Here is a 15,843-nt window from a genome sequence, read left to right as displayed (position 1 = left end):
ATCTCTTCAGAACCATCTACCACAAAAATTCATTTTAATCTTGTAGGTTTACCTTTGGGAAAAAAAGAAAAGATATATTATGATTTTTAAGCATCTTTTGGTCCAAGTTTCGGTAAGCAATAATATTCCCATACAAAGGACAAATATTTAAGAGATCTATAAAATTTAAGATTGCCGTTATGTCTCTTCCAAACATCAGTCTTTGTTTCCCTCATCTTTGGGCTGCATAGACAAGCTTTAGGGATTAAAGCCCTGAGATTTAAAAAATAATTACAGTACATTCAAATCTCTGGAGAGTGAAGCTTAGGGCCTTGTTTTTCTCTTTCCCCTTTGGATGCAAAGCAATACATACCAACTTGGGGCTATTTCACCATTTTTAAGGACTGAATTAATCTTAAATCTTCCTTTGCCCTCTAGAAACACCTTTTAAAATTATGATCAAAAATGAAATCCTGCAAGAGAGAACAGTGAAGTTAAAATGGCCACTGGTTACTTTAAATTTTAAACCACCAAGTTATTTGATCTCATGGAGTGGGATATTAACTTTGTCTTTAAAGCAAGATTAAAACTTGTAGTATCCGTGACCTTTATGCAATTTCAAAGCAGGGTCTGGCACATTTTCAGTCTCTCCCCTTCCCCCATTTATCATGTAAAAGGATCTCATGATGGTAAACTGCTAGCAATTATTACACAATTCCTTATTCACAAAAGATTCAAAATATCCATTTAAGACCAGTTTCAGTGTTCAAAATTTCAAGAATGTTTACTTGCAGAACCAAAATGGACACGTACCAGAATCTTGAAAAATCAAGATATTCGCAACTCATGAAACCACTGGTATACTATATAAGAGCTATTTGGAAAATAAATTCATTTTACTACCAAACATCCTCAGAAACTTGATTGCATAAACCGGCATCTTTGATTTGAAAAATACTACATACGCATGCCTGACACTTATTTTTACCTAGATCCTGCACCTTTACAACGGAAGAGCGACCATCGAAAGACAAAACTAAAACATACAATTGTTTGTGGATTTGATTTGTTCATTACACTTCAATTGTGCCTTATGCAACTTTTTAAACCCATTCACTACAAATGTAGCAAAACAAAAATTTCCGAAACCACTACAATTTCAGAATCTCCGATTTAAGCACCATCCACCTAATTTTTATACATGCAACAAACATGGCTCCTCTTCATCGCCCATCACCGATTGCAGCCCTACTTTACTATTTACACAAGAAAGTAACTTCACGGAGCGATTTCACGGTAAAATGGTTTCTTGGCCAAGTATTGCCGACTACGACCTGTGCTGGTAGACAAGATTTAAAAATAAAATAATCCACTTAAACTTTTAAAACTCTAGAAACTGACTTGAGAACGTCCTAACATTTAGGGGCTTCGAGAAGTTACAGATAACGGCTCCTGGTGATCTTCAAAAAAAGTCTCTTTTTTTTTTTAAAGGGGATGGCAAATGACCTTGTCGTTAACTCCGGGGGTAAGGTAAACTATCAAAATCCAGCGTCATCATCCAGCACCGTAATTATCTCATTAATCTATTGCCATGAAAGAGCCTGAACGAAATAGCAAACTTGTCTTCCGATTTTCTGAAAACCCAGCCGCCCTCCTCCAACTCGCGTTTGTTGGTGGTTGTTTTTTCTTAAAGAAAGGTAACCTTTGCGTCACAATGGTTTCTACGAAGTAAAAGTTAACACTGACAATACAGCCCCCTTTCAAAAACGGCTTTGAAAGAGTTAAAAGCCAACACCCAAAAACGGGAGAAGGGGGTAAAAAAAAAACACACCCAAGTTTTATTTTTTTTCCTTTACCCACCGTCGGGGTTCCATTGTTCTTTTAAATTCAACCAGGGGGATGGGTTCCCACCTACCCGGGCAGAGGGGAAGCGCTCCCAGGTGGAAAATCTGAAAGGGATTTTCACCCCAAATTACCAGAATCACTCACCCAGGCTGCCCGACAGGGAAGCTCCTCGGCGGCCGGTCCCCTCCGGCCTCCGGCCTGCGGTCGCTGCCCGCGGGCCCGGCGACCAGCCGCCCCCCGCCCGCCCCGCCGCGGGGTCCCGGGCGCCCCGGGCCCGACCCCCGCCGGCGGCCCCCCAGGGACGGCCGGCCCGGCAGACCCAGCCCGTCACCCCCTCGGGCTCCGGGCGCGCTCAAGGACATTGTGTTCTCCCTCCCAAGGACAAAGGACAATAAAAGGCGCTGAGAGCCACTCACCGGTGCTGGCCGCTGCCGATGGCGCGCGCCGGACGACGTGAGCGCGGCCCGCCCGCCCCGGCCGTGCAGGCCCCGGGGAGCCGCCGTCGCCGCCGCAGCCGCCGCCGCAGCGACCCTCCCCAACCGCGCGGGCCCGGCCGACCGTCCCCGGGGCCCTGCGGGCGGCGCGCGGCCCCCCTCACCGCCGCCGCCGTCGCGATCTCCACAGCCGGCGAGCGGCCCTCGGGCAGCTCCGCGCCGGGCCGCGCACCCCCCGGCCGCCAAGGCGCGCCTGACAGCTCGAGGTGCTGCTGCCTCTCCGGCCATCTTGTGCCGTGTGTGTGGTGTCTCTCTGCCGTCTCCTCGCTCAGCCTTAGCTCCCTCCTCCTCCTCCTCCCCCCTCCCCGTACACCACACAACATGGCCTCTCCGCTGCAGCGGTGGCTGCGGCGGAGGCAGGAGCGCCGCCGCGCTCTAACCTCGTCCCCTCCCCCACCCTCCCCGCCTCCCGCCCGCAGCCCGGGGCCCCAGAGCGCACGCGCACCGGCACCCGCCAGCCGCGTCCATTGGCTGAGCCGACTTCCTCCCATGCCTTCGCGAGCGCGGCCTCACGCACACTCGTTGGCGCTCTTCCTCCCGCCCAACAACAGGTCCTCCACCGCTATTGGCTCGTGCTGACGCAGCCCCGCCCCCTACCGTGGTTTCCCTGACGATAGGCGGGCTTTACTGTCGCTCACCGTTTTGGCCCCCGCCAGCGATTGGCGTGCGGTGGAGCCCTCCGATTTGGAGCTGAGCTGAGGGCTGTCTTTGAGCCCTGCACTGCGGACCCCTTCGAGCCCCTTGGAAGGGCCCCCGATCCTGGCCAGGCCAGGCTAGAATGAGTATAGTGCTCAAGAAATAAAGGGCTTCGTCGTTGGAAAAAGCTCTGGATTCGGTGGTTCCAAGTTAGGATGTTTGCCTTCTTTGGGAAAATGACTGACAGGATGATGGGCAAACAGGATCAGATCCATACGCCTCGGACCAGCAGCCATATCTCCTTCCTCTTGTAGGACTCCAGATTTAGGGTTCCAGAATCAGGGCCGGGGATTTCACTACCAGCAAGCGCATCCTCCTAGCCGAGTATCTGAATTGAAATACCAGTTATTTGAGCTTTTGTAAGTGAATCAGGGAGAAACAGTCCCTGGGGAAGGACATATTGCTTGAAGTAGAGAGGGGAACAACAGAAAAAGAACCCTCCACAAGATGGCTGCAATCATGGGCTCAAAGGAAACATGGTGAGCATGGCTCAGGACTAAGCCCGGTTTTTGTTGTACATAGCTTCACTGTAAATTGGAACCGATGGCGCCTAATGAGTTGCCCATGGTCCATTATTGGGAGATAGCCTAACAGCCGTATGATCAGTATCCTGGGAACTTAGTGATTCAGTACCCTGGTTAACTTCTGCAGTGTTTGTTCAAAGTGTTGATAATTCTGCCATCAAATCACTGCTGACTCAGTAGCAACTCTGAAGTAGAACTGCCCCCATGGTCAACCAGACGTACAGTAGTAGAAAGCCTCACCTTTCTCCTGAAAAGCAGCAGGTGATTTGGAGCTAACTTTGTGGTTGCAGTCCCACTAGAAACCCAATATGCCACAGGTCTCTTAAGTTTCTGGTAAAGCATCTGTTAAAGATTGAACCTGAACAATCACAAAACCTAAGAAAAAGGCGGAACAAACTTTTATTTCTTTTAAGCAAATGTCGCTTTTAGTATCTCTTCCAACTGGAAGTGCCTCTAGTCAGTTTATAGGAAAAACTTAAACCTATACTTTTACCTACGTATACCAGGAATTGATGGAATATCATTTGAAATGTTTCCACAAGCTGATGAAACACAGGAAGCAGTTGCTGATCTATGAAAAGAAATTTGGACGATAACTACTTGGTGAACTGACTGGAAGAGATCCATATTTGTATCCATTCCAAAGAAAGGTCCTCGAACAAGATGCTCAAAGTATAGAACACTATCATTCATAACACTAGCAAGTACAATTTTGCTGAAGATCATCCAACAATGGTTTCAGCAGTACATTGCCAGCAAGTTGCCAGAAGTTCATGCCAGATTCAGAAGAGGGCATGAAAAAAGGGCTATCACTGCTGATGTCATAGACTCAAAGCAGACAATACCAGAAAGGCATTTACTTGTGTTTTATTGACTATGCTAAGGCGTTTGTGTGGATTATAACAAACAATAGATAGCCTTGAGGAGAATGGGAATTCCAGAACACTTCATTGTACTCATGAAGAACCTGTACGTGAATCAAGGAGAAATTGAACAAACAGAACAAGGAAATGCTGCATGACCACATTTTTCAATCTGTATGCTGAGCAAATCATCAGAGAAGCTGGACCATAGGAAGAATACGGATCAAGATTGGAGGAAGGCTTCTTAGCAACGTGTGATGCGCAGATGACACGCCTCCCTTGCTGAGAGTGAAGAGGGCGTGAAGCACTAGCTGAAGGAGATCAAGGATTACAGCCCTCAACATCGATTACAACTCAATATAAAGAAAACCAAAAGCCTCACAACTAGGCCAATAGGCCACATCATGATAAATGGAGAAGATCGAAGTTGTCAAGGATTTCATCTTGCTGGAATCCACAACCAATGCTCATGGAAGCAGCAGTCAAGAGCTCAAGTGACCTATTGCACTGGGTAAATCTGCTGCACAAGAACTCTTTAAAGTGTTGAAAAGCAAGGAGGTCACTGTGAGGACTAAGGTGCACCGGACCCAAACCACAGTATTTTCATATGCCTCATATGCATGTGAAAGTTGAACATTGACTAAGGAAGACAAAGGATCATCAATGAATTTCAACTATGGTGCTGGTCAAGAATACTGGAAGTATCATGAACTGCCACAAGAACACACTAATCTTTCTTGGAAGAAGTACAACCAGAATGGCCCTTGGGTTTGAGGGTGATGAAACTTTGTCATACATACTTTGAACATATTATCAGGGGAGACCAATCCCTGCCGGACACAATGCTTGGTGAAGTGAAGGGGCAGTGAAAGGAGAAGGGCCTGTGACAAGATAAGAAGGCCCTTCACAACAGCAAGCTCAAACATAAGAACAATTGTGAGGACGGCACAGGACCAGGCAACAAAACGACTGTTGTAATTTTGAATCAGTACCGACTCGATGACACCTACTGCTCTAAAGTGAATCAGGATGGAAAAAGTTTCTCTCCCACTGCCAGCATTTCAAAAGCTTGCTTCTTACGTTCTCCTGAGACCCAGTCTCTGTGGTTAAACAGGTATCAAATGCATGTCTGTCAAAACGTTTGTGGAAAAATCCCTGGGTAGACTGGAGAAACAAATCCACAGAAACTTGTATGTATAAGAGAGTTATATATAAAATGTACCTATAAAAGGTACATTAAGAAAGCGTCCCAACCCAGTCCTATCCAAGCCATTAAGTCCGACATTAGCCCATATTGCCGACACCAATCTACAAAGTCCTCCTCAAACTCACAAAGCACAGGCAATAACTCCACATGCAGGAGAAAGCCGAATCAGCATGTAAGCATCTCAGCACTGGCAGGGGTCTCCACTCGGCTTCTCCAGCACCCAGAGCTGCATGAGGGTGGATCCATGTGGCTTCTCCTCAGGGATGTCTCGCAGGAAGTGAGCCTTGCCAGCTGATGCAAAGATCTGGTCTGACCATCAGAGAACAAGAAAGACAAGGTTCACTGAGCCATTTATCTCTCCTCCCTTCAATTAATCCCACGTGTTTATTGGCCAGGTTGGCACAATAAACCTTAAACTATCACAGTTCCATTATCTTTTTATTCCATTTCCCACTAGCTCTTTAAAGGACTTGCTTTCATGTGGGGCCTAGAAACTAGTGGTTAGAGGTTTGAGTCTTCCTGAAAGCACCTGAGGAGCCCTGGTGGTGTAGTGTTAGATACTGAGCTGATAGCCACAAGGTCGGTGGTGCTAAACCATCAGTCTGAAAATGAGCCTATTTACACCTGTAAAGATGTTAAAAGTCTGAAACACACCAGGAAAGTTCTACCCTGTACTATAAGTTTGCTATGAGTTGGCATTGACTCGATGACAGTGGACTTGTTTTGAGTTTATTTTGGTTGTGTGTGTGTGTGTGTTTGAGTGTTTTCTTTTTGTAGAGATACCTTGAAAGACTTGGTGATCTAATTCTGAAAAATGAATGTATGAAAATCATATGGACCTTAAGTCTCCCTTGAAACACATGTGGTTGCCATGAGCTGGTTGGATGAACTAGTTCTAGCCCCATTTTTAAATGACACAGTTATAAATTGACTTGAGTCAATAAAACATTAGCTCCTTAGGACAGAATTGGAACTATAATGTAAATCTTTTTTGACTTTTTCTAGTTCCTGTTGGATTCTTCCTTTGGGTTTCTGTTAGGCAACTTACATATCTTCCTTGCCAATATCATTTTAGCTCTAAATAGTTTCACAAAATAAAATGCTTCTTTTAGCTAGAAACACAGGGAATCCAGGACAGATAAATCCCTCAGGACCAACATTGAAAGTAGCGATACCAGGAGGGGAAGGGGAAGGTGGGGGGAGAAAGGGGAGGCCAATCACAATGATCTACATACATATAACCCCCTCCCAGGGGGGTGGACAACAGAAAAGTGGGTGAAGGGAGACATCAGTCAGTGTAAAACATGGTAATTTATAAATTATTAAAGGTTCATGAGGGAGGGCATTGGGGGAAGGGAGGGGAAAAATGAGCTGATACCAAGGGCTCAAGGAGAACGTGCTTTGAGAATGATGAGGGCAACAAATATACAAATGTGCTTGACGCAATGGATGCGTGTATGGATTGTGATAAGAGTTGTTCGTGCCCCCAATAAAATGATTTTTTTAATGCTTCTTTAACAAATGTAATTTTCTCATTGTAACCAGAAGGTTTCCCCTACACAGTCTAGCTTTAAAGGATGTGGGTATGCAACAACTCCATTTTCTCTGAATTAAATCCACCCTGAAGCCTTTCCTCATTGTTCCTGGAATGTTCTTGCTGTGTACAATGTTCCCTCCCATTTCCCTACTTCTCTTATGAATACCTGCAATTCATCTGTAATTCTGCCTTTCCAGTTCTCCACTGAGTACTTCTGTGCTTGGAAAACAGGCCTAAGCAAGCCATAATTAATGATAGTTAGTAATGGCTGACTCAGGTATTAGAGACATGTACAGACATTATGCTTAATCCTCAATGAAAATTAACTCAGGGGAGCACACAACACCCCAAGTGTGACTATTATCCCCGTGTTTCTAATTAAGAAACTAAGAAATGTGCCTGCTTCAGCAACACAGACAAGGGGGTACCCCAAAAAGAAAGGGGGGATTCTGCTGGGCAGAACTTTTGTTGTGCCCATTTTTCCTGCTAAATGAGCATCAATCAACTGGCTCTGAGTTAGTGCGCCTGGGAAGGTTCTCCTTAGTCACAGTGAATTATTTTCATAAAAGCAGCTTCGTACAAACCTCATTTTTTGTGATGGCCAATTTCAGAGACCAGCATACAGCTATAAAATTTTGTTTCCTGACGAAGGAAAATGCCGCAGAAACTCTTGTGATGTTGAACACAGCTTAAGAGGACAGCACTGTGGGAAAACCTCAAGTATATGAATGGTTTTCTCATTTCAAAAAATAGGTGAAATGTTGATTGATGACAACCCGCATTCTGGACAATCGTCTACTTCCCAAAGGGACAAAAATGTCGACAAAATTCATGCACTTTTCTCAAAAACCCACAAGGAACCATTGAAGAGGTGTGGAAGTTATCTGGACTATCTTGGAGCTCAGTTCTGTGAATTTTAATGGGAGATTTGGAAATGAGAAGGGTCTCTGTGAAGTTGGTGCCTAGGGTTCAGACTGACCAGGAAAAATAAGTGTAGTCTGGAAAGATGCCATGCTTTGAAAGAACAGCTCCGAAGTGACCCAGACTATATCTCCAATGTCATACTGGTGTCCAGACATGGTGCTGTTCTTACAATCCAGAAAGCAAACATCAATCAAGACAGTGGAAGAAGTCATCATCACCTCGCCCCCAAAAAGCTCGTCAAGTGAAATGAAAGATCGAGACGATGTTCATTTGCTTTTTTGATGTGAAGGGATAGTGCATTGGGAGTTAGTTCCACCAGATCAGACCATTAATCAAACTTTCTATTTAGAGGTTCTGAAAAGATTTTGTAACAATGTGCAACAAAAAAGCCTGATTTGAGGCAGACTGGAGGAGGCGTGGGGAGTGATTTTGCCACTGCAACAATGCACCTGCTCACTCACACAACCATCTCAATGCGCCAGTTTTTGGCAAAAAAAACAGTATGTGTCTCTTGCCTCATGTACCTTCCTCACCTGACTTCACTTTCTATGACTTCTTTTTGTTTCTGTGAATGAAGTGGGACATGAAAGGACAGCGATTTGACAAGACGTAGAAGAGGTGAAGAAAAAAAACGAGGAAGGTGCTATCAGCCATCCACACAGATGGGTTAAAAAATATTTCCAAGAATTGAATAGCAGATTTGACAAAAGTATTAAGTATAATGCAGAGTATTTTGTAGGTGATAACGTTGTTTTGTTAAAAAAAAAAACAGTTTAAAAAAATAAATTCCATTGGGGTATTTTTCGGGTACCCTCTCATATACTAAAATTGGAATGTTAACAGAAGATTAGCATGGCCCGTGCACAAGGATGACATGCAAATTTGTGAAACATTCCAAAATTTTTAAAAAGAAAAACTGAGGAACAAGAAGTTTAAGTACCTTGCAAGAATTCAGATGGCTATAAAATATTGGAGCCAGAATGAACCCGAGTAATGAGATATGGAAAAACCTTGAGTTAGACATCAAAAGTAAAGAATACATTCAGCTTTTCTCAAGCTGAAAGAACTGAAGAAGCAATTCAGGCCTCCACTTTCAATATTGAAGGATTCTGTGGACAATTCTTGAACCACGCAGGAAGAAAGCATCAATAGAAGATCGAAGGAATACATAGAATCACTACCAAAAAGGACTCCATTAATTCAACCATTTCAGGAGGTAATATGTAACCAAGAACTCCTGTTACTGCCAGAAGAAGTCCCAACTGACCTGGAGGTATTGGCAAAAAAAAAAAAAAAAACCCAAAAAAATAGAAATTGGCAGAATACCAACTGAAATGTTTCAACAAACAATTACTGAACTGGAAGGACTCAATTATCTATGTCAACAACAATGGAAGACAGCTACCTGACTGACCAACTGAAAGAGATTTATGTTGGTGCCCATTCCAAGGAAAGGTGACCCAACAGAATGTAGAACTTATCCAACTAGATCACATGCAAATAGAATTTTGCTGAAAGATAATCCAAACCATTTGTAGCAGTACGCCAACATCAGAACTGCTAGAAATTCAACCCAGAATCAGGAGGAGGCAAGGAACCAGATGGATCTAGACTGCAAGCAGAGAAGATCAGAAAAATGTTTACTTGTGTTTTATTGACTATGGAAAAACATTTGACTATTTTAATCTTAGCAAATTATGAGCAGCATTGAGAAAAATGTGAATTTAAAGCACCTCATTTTGCTCCTGCAGAACCTGTACATAAGCCAAGAAGCAGTCATTTGAACAGAACAAGGAGCTACTGCGTGACTTAAAATCAGGAAAGGTGTGTCAGTGTTGTATCTTTTCACCATATTTATTCAAATTATCTGAGAAACTGGACTGGATGGAGAAGAACCTGGCATCCGGATTGGAGGAAGCCTCATTAACAATATTTGAGATTCAGATTACAAAATCTTGCTTGCTGAAAAACAAAGAGGACTGGACATACTTACTGATGAAGATCAAGAACCAGTCTTTGATATGGATTCGACTTCAATACAGGGCAAAACCCCTCACAATGAGGCCCAATAAGCAGCAGCAGCATAAAACTAAGAAAAGATTAAAGTTGTCATTGTTCATTAAAGATTAAAGGTTCATCTTCCTTGGCTCCACAAGCAATGCCCATGAATGCAGGAATCAGGAAACCAAAAGATGTAGTGCACTGAACAAAGCTGTCGGGAAAAAAATCTCTCTAAATGTTGAAGAGAAATGAGGTCACTTTGACGGCTCAGGTAAACTTGCCCCCAGCCATGGTATTTTAATTGTCCTGTTTGCATAAGAAAAATTGAGGAGTAACTGATGTTTTTGAATTACGGTATTGGCAAAGAATATTGAAAATACCATGGACTGCCCAAAGAATAAACACATCTATCCTGGAAGAAGGGTAACCAGAACGCTCCTGAGAAGTAAGGATGGCGAAACTTTGTCTCGTACAAATCATCAGGAGGATCCCCTGGAGAAAAACATCATGCTGAGTAGAGGGTCAACAAAATAAGAGGAAGACCCCCACCCCAACAAGGTACAGTGACACAGTGGCTGCATGAATGAGGTCAAACATAATTGTTAGGAAGGTGCGGGATTGGGCAGTGTTTCATGATGTTTTACATAAGGTCCCTGAATCAACTCAAAAGCACCTAGCAACAACAACGAGGCTCCAGGGCCTATGAACCTATCCCAGTTTCCTTCTGAAACCAGCCCCTTTTCTAAATAAATTGTGCAGCCATCTGATTTGTCAGCTCCCGTCTCCTCCATTCAAGTAGACCCCCTTCAGAATCACACCTCTGGCCTAAAGGGAGTCAACTCCCACTCAGGAATTGTAGGACAGAGTATAGGATGCAGTACACCTGCTCTCCAGGGTTAAGGTTGCAAATCTTTCCAGAAACAGACTGCCACAGCTTCTTCACATCAGCAGGTGGATTTGAAGCGCTGCCCGTCAACTAGCAGCCCAATGTTTCATCCACTGTGTTAGAAAAGGCTAACTCAGCTTCCAGACCTGGGTTCCACTCAAGCTCATTGCTATCCATCTCCTGCCAAGGAGATTGCCTCTCTTGCTTCATTTTCTCTTTAAGTTGTGGTTGTTATTTGTCCTCCAAACAATTCTGACCCTATGTGACAGAGTAGAACTGTCCCTTAGGGTTTCCTGGAATGTCATCTTTATGGGAGCCCATCACCAGATCTTTTCTCCCATGTAGCTGCCCCTTGGTTCTGATCTCTGGCTTTTTTATTAATAGCCACTCACTTACCCATTGCCCCACTCTCTTACCCAGTAACTCGTAACCATTGCACATCCTCTCACTTTGATTGTACCAATCGATATAGAACTGATTCAGACTCACAGTAAACTCCCCATCTTTCCATTAGCCCCCAAGCACTTAACCACTGCACCACGAGGGCTCTTTCAAGTATAGACTGACTTCTTTTTATGAAGATATGGCTTGGGCAGGTTACGTAAAACAGATCTTCTCTCCCAAGCCTATATCACATCTAGCCTCCTTTTTAGAGAAGGTCATTGAAGCTTTGTTCCCTATCACGCATGATAGCCATAAATTCTTTTATCCTATCTCTGGCATGTGTTCAGTCATCCCTCCTTAAAACTAGACTAGCTCTGGGTCTGAAATTGAAAGCACCTGGCAAGTCCTACCCACACCATGATTCTTTTTCATGCTAAGTATCATCTGCCAGTTGAAAGAGAAGCAGACCCATCCCCCACTCCCCAGCCTGCATCATAATTAGCTTCTATTTCTGTTGTTTGCTCACAGGAGAAATTCTAGAGCCTACTCAAGTTTTGGCTTACTGAGAGGAAAGGCGTCTGTGTGCTCTCAGTGGTCCTGTTTCTTCTAGACAATTGTGTCCAGAAAAACACACGAGTGGGCAGAGCATTCATGAGGAAAGCTACAGAGACTTGCTTACACTTGTGGCTGCAGGGGAAAATAGGGTAGGTACAGCCCTTTTCAAATGTCTCCCCTTTGTGACTTTAGTGTTTCAAACCATAGTTGCCTTTTTGAATTAAAAAGAAAATGAAAAACACAAAACTCAATCTGCAGTACTTATCGTTCACACTTTTTAAGTTCACACTATTAAAGATAACTTTTTATTCTTTTCTAGTTGATTTCTCTGAATTTTTTACAATAATCATGTTGTGGCAGTTACATAATCTCCTGTCAACTTAAGTGAAGTGGTGTAGTCTAGCTTGTCAATCAGGTCATAGCCAATGATGCCTGTGTGGGCCTGGCCTTCTCCTGAGGATTCTGGGAACTCTTGGAGGCGGGACACACACTCTCTCTGCTTCACATTCTGCTGACAAGCCAGCCATGTGAAGCTAAGCTGATGGCAGCCAGAGCCCTGGACCTGGAGGAGCCACGTGGGTAGCCACACCAGCACTGAGATGCTTCCGAAAGACTTTCACCTATTGACCTGTGATCTTCCTGCTTTTGGCATCATTGCATGTGCTGCATGAGTCTGTAGAAGAATTTATGGACTAGTATCTGACATATGGGCTAATATCAGACATATGGACTAACAACAGACTTAAGAGCTAAAATCAAACATATGGACTATACCTGGACTGAGCTGTGATGTTTTCGTAATATACAATTACTCTTGGATATAAAACTTTCCCTTATGATCAGGTATCAGGCATTAAAGAACAAAAAAAATCAAATCATTGTGAATGAGGGGGAGTTCAGATTGGGGACCCAAGACCCACCTATAGGCAACTGAACATTCCCTTACAGAAGGGCCGCGGGGGAGGAGACGAGCCAGTCAGGGTGCAGTGTAGCAATGATGAAACATACAACTTTCCTCTAGTTCCTAAATGCTTCCCAACCCCCCACCTCCCATCACCATCAGGACCAGGATCCCAATTCTACTTTACAAATCTGGATAGACCAGAGAATATACACTGGTACAGATAGAAACTGAAAACACAGGGAATCCAGGACAGATGATCCCTTCAGGACCAGTACTGAGAGTAGCAATACCAGGAGGGTGAAGGGTTAAAAGGGGAAAACAATCGCAAGGATCTACATATAACCTTCTCCCTGGGGTGACGGGCAACAGAAAAGTGGGTGAAGGGAGACGTCATACAGTGTAAGATATGACAAAATAGTGATTTATAAATTATCAAGGGTTCATGAGGGAGGGAGAAAGGGTGGGGGAGGGGAAAAACGAGCTGATACCAAGGGCTCAAGCAGAAAGCAAATGTTTTGAGAATGATGATGGCAACAAATGTACAAATGTGCTCGACACAATTGATGTATGAGTGGAATGTGATAAGGGTTGTACGAGTCCCCAATGAAATGATTAAAAACAAAAACTTCTCCCTTACACATGTGTGTGTTTCCAGATTTGTTTTTCTAGTCAACCCAAACTAACACACATGTAACTCCTTTTTATTTTTAGATAAAGTAAGTCTCATGGGAAACTCAGTACCTCTAGAGCTGTAAGCATTTCCTATAATGTCTCCAATGGATCATACAGATATTTGGCAGATGAGAGGGGTCTGCTGCATCCCTTGCAAATATAATAGGTCTTTAGGCAACTCTTCCTGTGCAGGTGAACCTTCACAGGCCTATCCCCTTTGTTTTCTCCTCTGGTGAGGAGGAGGAGGAGATGCCAGTGGGGTCTGCTTTTCTCCCTGCTTTCTTGGCCCTCTTTCCTCTGGGAAGTCTTTCTTATAGGATGTCCTTGGTCCAAGTCAGAAACACAGGCTTCTCCAGGTTCCTGCCATTTGGCTCTTGCACTTCACGGTTCCCCCAGCTCCACAGCCTGTCCCTGATTCCCATGTAGATTGTCTTATTCCCAGTACACCCGCTGCTCCTTCTTCACAAGTCTCCAGAAGATACTACGCAAGGAGTTGATGCTCATTTGATATTTAGAATAGTTTTTCCAGACACATGTGTTGAGTTGCAGCTTGTGTTCCAGGCAGTGGCACAGAAGAGCAGGAGGTTCTGCGTGGACGAGAGAGAGATCTTCCAGGGGAAAAAGGACATGAGATTCAAATATTGTCTGCAGGGATAAAAACAAAGACAATCCTGGATGAAGGAAGCCATCAGCTTGTACAGAGTCCGAAACGGAAACTCCTGATTCATATCCATGGAGTTCCTGAGCTATGATTAGGGAACCAAAAATAACCACCAGATCCTAATTGCAACTTCCAGGGATGGCCAACTGGGTAACATGCCCTTGTGTTACCTTTCGATCCTTTTTCCATCCCCACTCCCCCTACTCCTACTTCCTTGGATCACTTCTCAAGTAAACTAACTTCATGCATTTCTTTGACTTGGCTTCTGCGTTTGTAAAACATCCTACAAGGCCCAATCTCCCACAACTTCTAAAGAACTTTTTAGAAACTCTGTTTGTTTAGAAACTCTTAATAATGAAAACCCACCAAGGAAGCTAGACTTCTAAAGAAAACGTCGCGAAAGGAAAATAAGGACCCAAACAAACAAAACTAACTTGGAGGAAGCATCAATCAGGCAGGGAGATTGTTTTTAAATTTTAAGTTACCATTATTTTCAAAATGAAACAATTATGTAACCATGAAACAAGGAAGAAATGCTATAAATATAAACAACTTAAAGAATCAACAAGAACTCTTGGGAACTGAAAACATTATAGCAGACCGGGAAAACTCGGTAGCTAGAATTAGTGACGTTGGAGAATACTCACAGAGAATAAAGCAGAGAAAAGTCAGAAATGGACAATAAGAGAAAAATTGGAAATAAATCATGTAGGTTAAATATATTGTGTGTTGTTGTCAGGTGCTATAAATCAAGTTCTACTTCATAACGACCCCTAAGTCCACCAGCACAAAACAGTGCCCAGTCCTGGACCATTCTCACCACTTTCATCGCGGAGTTCATTGTTGTAACCACCGTGTCCATCAATGTCACTGAGGGTCTTCCTCTTTTTCACTGACCTTCAACGTTACCAACCATCATGTCCTTCTCCAGGGCCTGGTCTGTCCTCATGTCCAAAGTATGTGAAGGGAAGTGAAGATCGTGAGCCTTCTGGAGGCACTTCTTCAAAGACAGATGTGTTTGTTTAGGGGGAAGACCATGGTGCTTTTAGTGGTCTTCACCTACACGTAATTCAAATGCCTCCATTCTTTGAGCTCCCTACTCATTGTGTGGTTTTCATGTGTATATGAGGGCATTGACAATACCATGGCGTGGAGTCAGGCTCACATGAGTTGAGAAAGAGGCATTTTTGTTCTTTTAATATATTAAAAAGGTCTTCCACAGAAGAGTTTCTTATGCAATATATTATTTGATTTCTTGATTGCAATGAGTGTTGATTATAAACAGCACTCCACATAAAATGAAATCCTTGTCCTCTTCCATCTTTTCTCCGTTTATTTCGATGATGTTTATTGGTCAGGTTGTGACGATTTTTCTGTACCTGGAATCATAAGAGTTCTGGGGGGAAAAAAGGAAACAAAGGTACTAAATAAAAAAAGAATCATCAATTAAATAGTCCAAGTGAGGCTCCCAGAACATGACTTACACAGTTAAATATATAACCAAATGTCAAAAAGCAGCAGATGAATGTTGTGCCGCCTGGAAGACTATGGCTAATGCACTTACAGGCCATGATGAGCTGGTACAGACAGAGCAGCCTATTCCTCGGGCCTCACCTGCCACTTCTCCAGTGCCTGTCTTATGCTATTATTAAAAAAATCATAGCCACTGAGCCAATTCCCACAGCTCATTGAGTTTCTGAAACTGTTCATC

General features: G+C 43.6%; 1 non-coding gene across 1 annotated transcript; it reads left to right on the top strand.

Annotated features, from left to right (window-relative positions):
* Positions 1–8,863: 8,863 nt before the first annotated feature.
* LOC142457503 (U6 spliceosomal RNA) lies at positions 8,864–8,973 on the top strand. The gene has a single exon (XR_012786230.1). It is a non-coding gene; the product is annotated as a U6 spliceosomal RNA (small nuclear RNA).
* The last annotated feature ends 6,870 nt before the right edge of the window (positions 8,974–15,843 follow it).

This window comes from Tenrec ecaudatus, chromosome 9 (assembly GCF_050624435.1).
Source record: "Tenrec ecaudatus isolate mTenEca1 chromosome 9, mTenEca1.hap1, whole genome shotgun sequence".
NCBI classification, from domain to species: Eukaryota; Metazoa; Chordata; class Mammalia; order Afrosoricida; family Tenrecidae; genus Tenrec; species Tenrec ecaudatus.
Note: the sequence above shows the minus strand (reverse complement) of the source record. Positions and strands in the feature narration are given on the sequence as shown.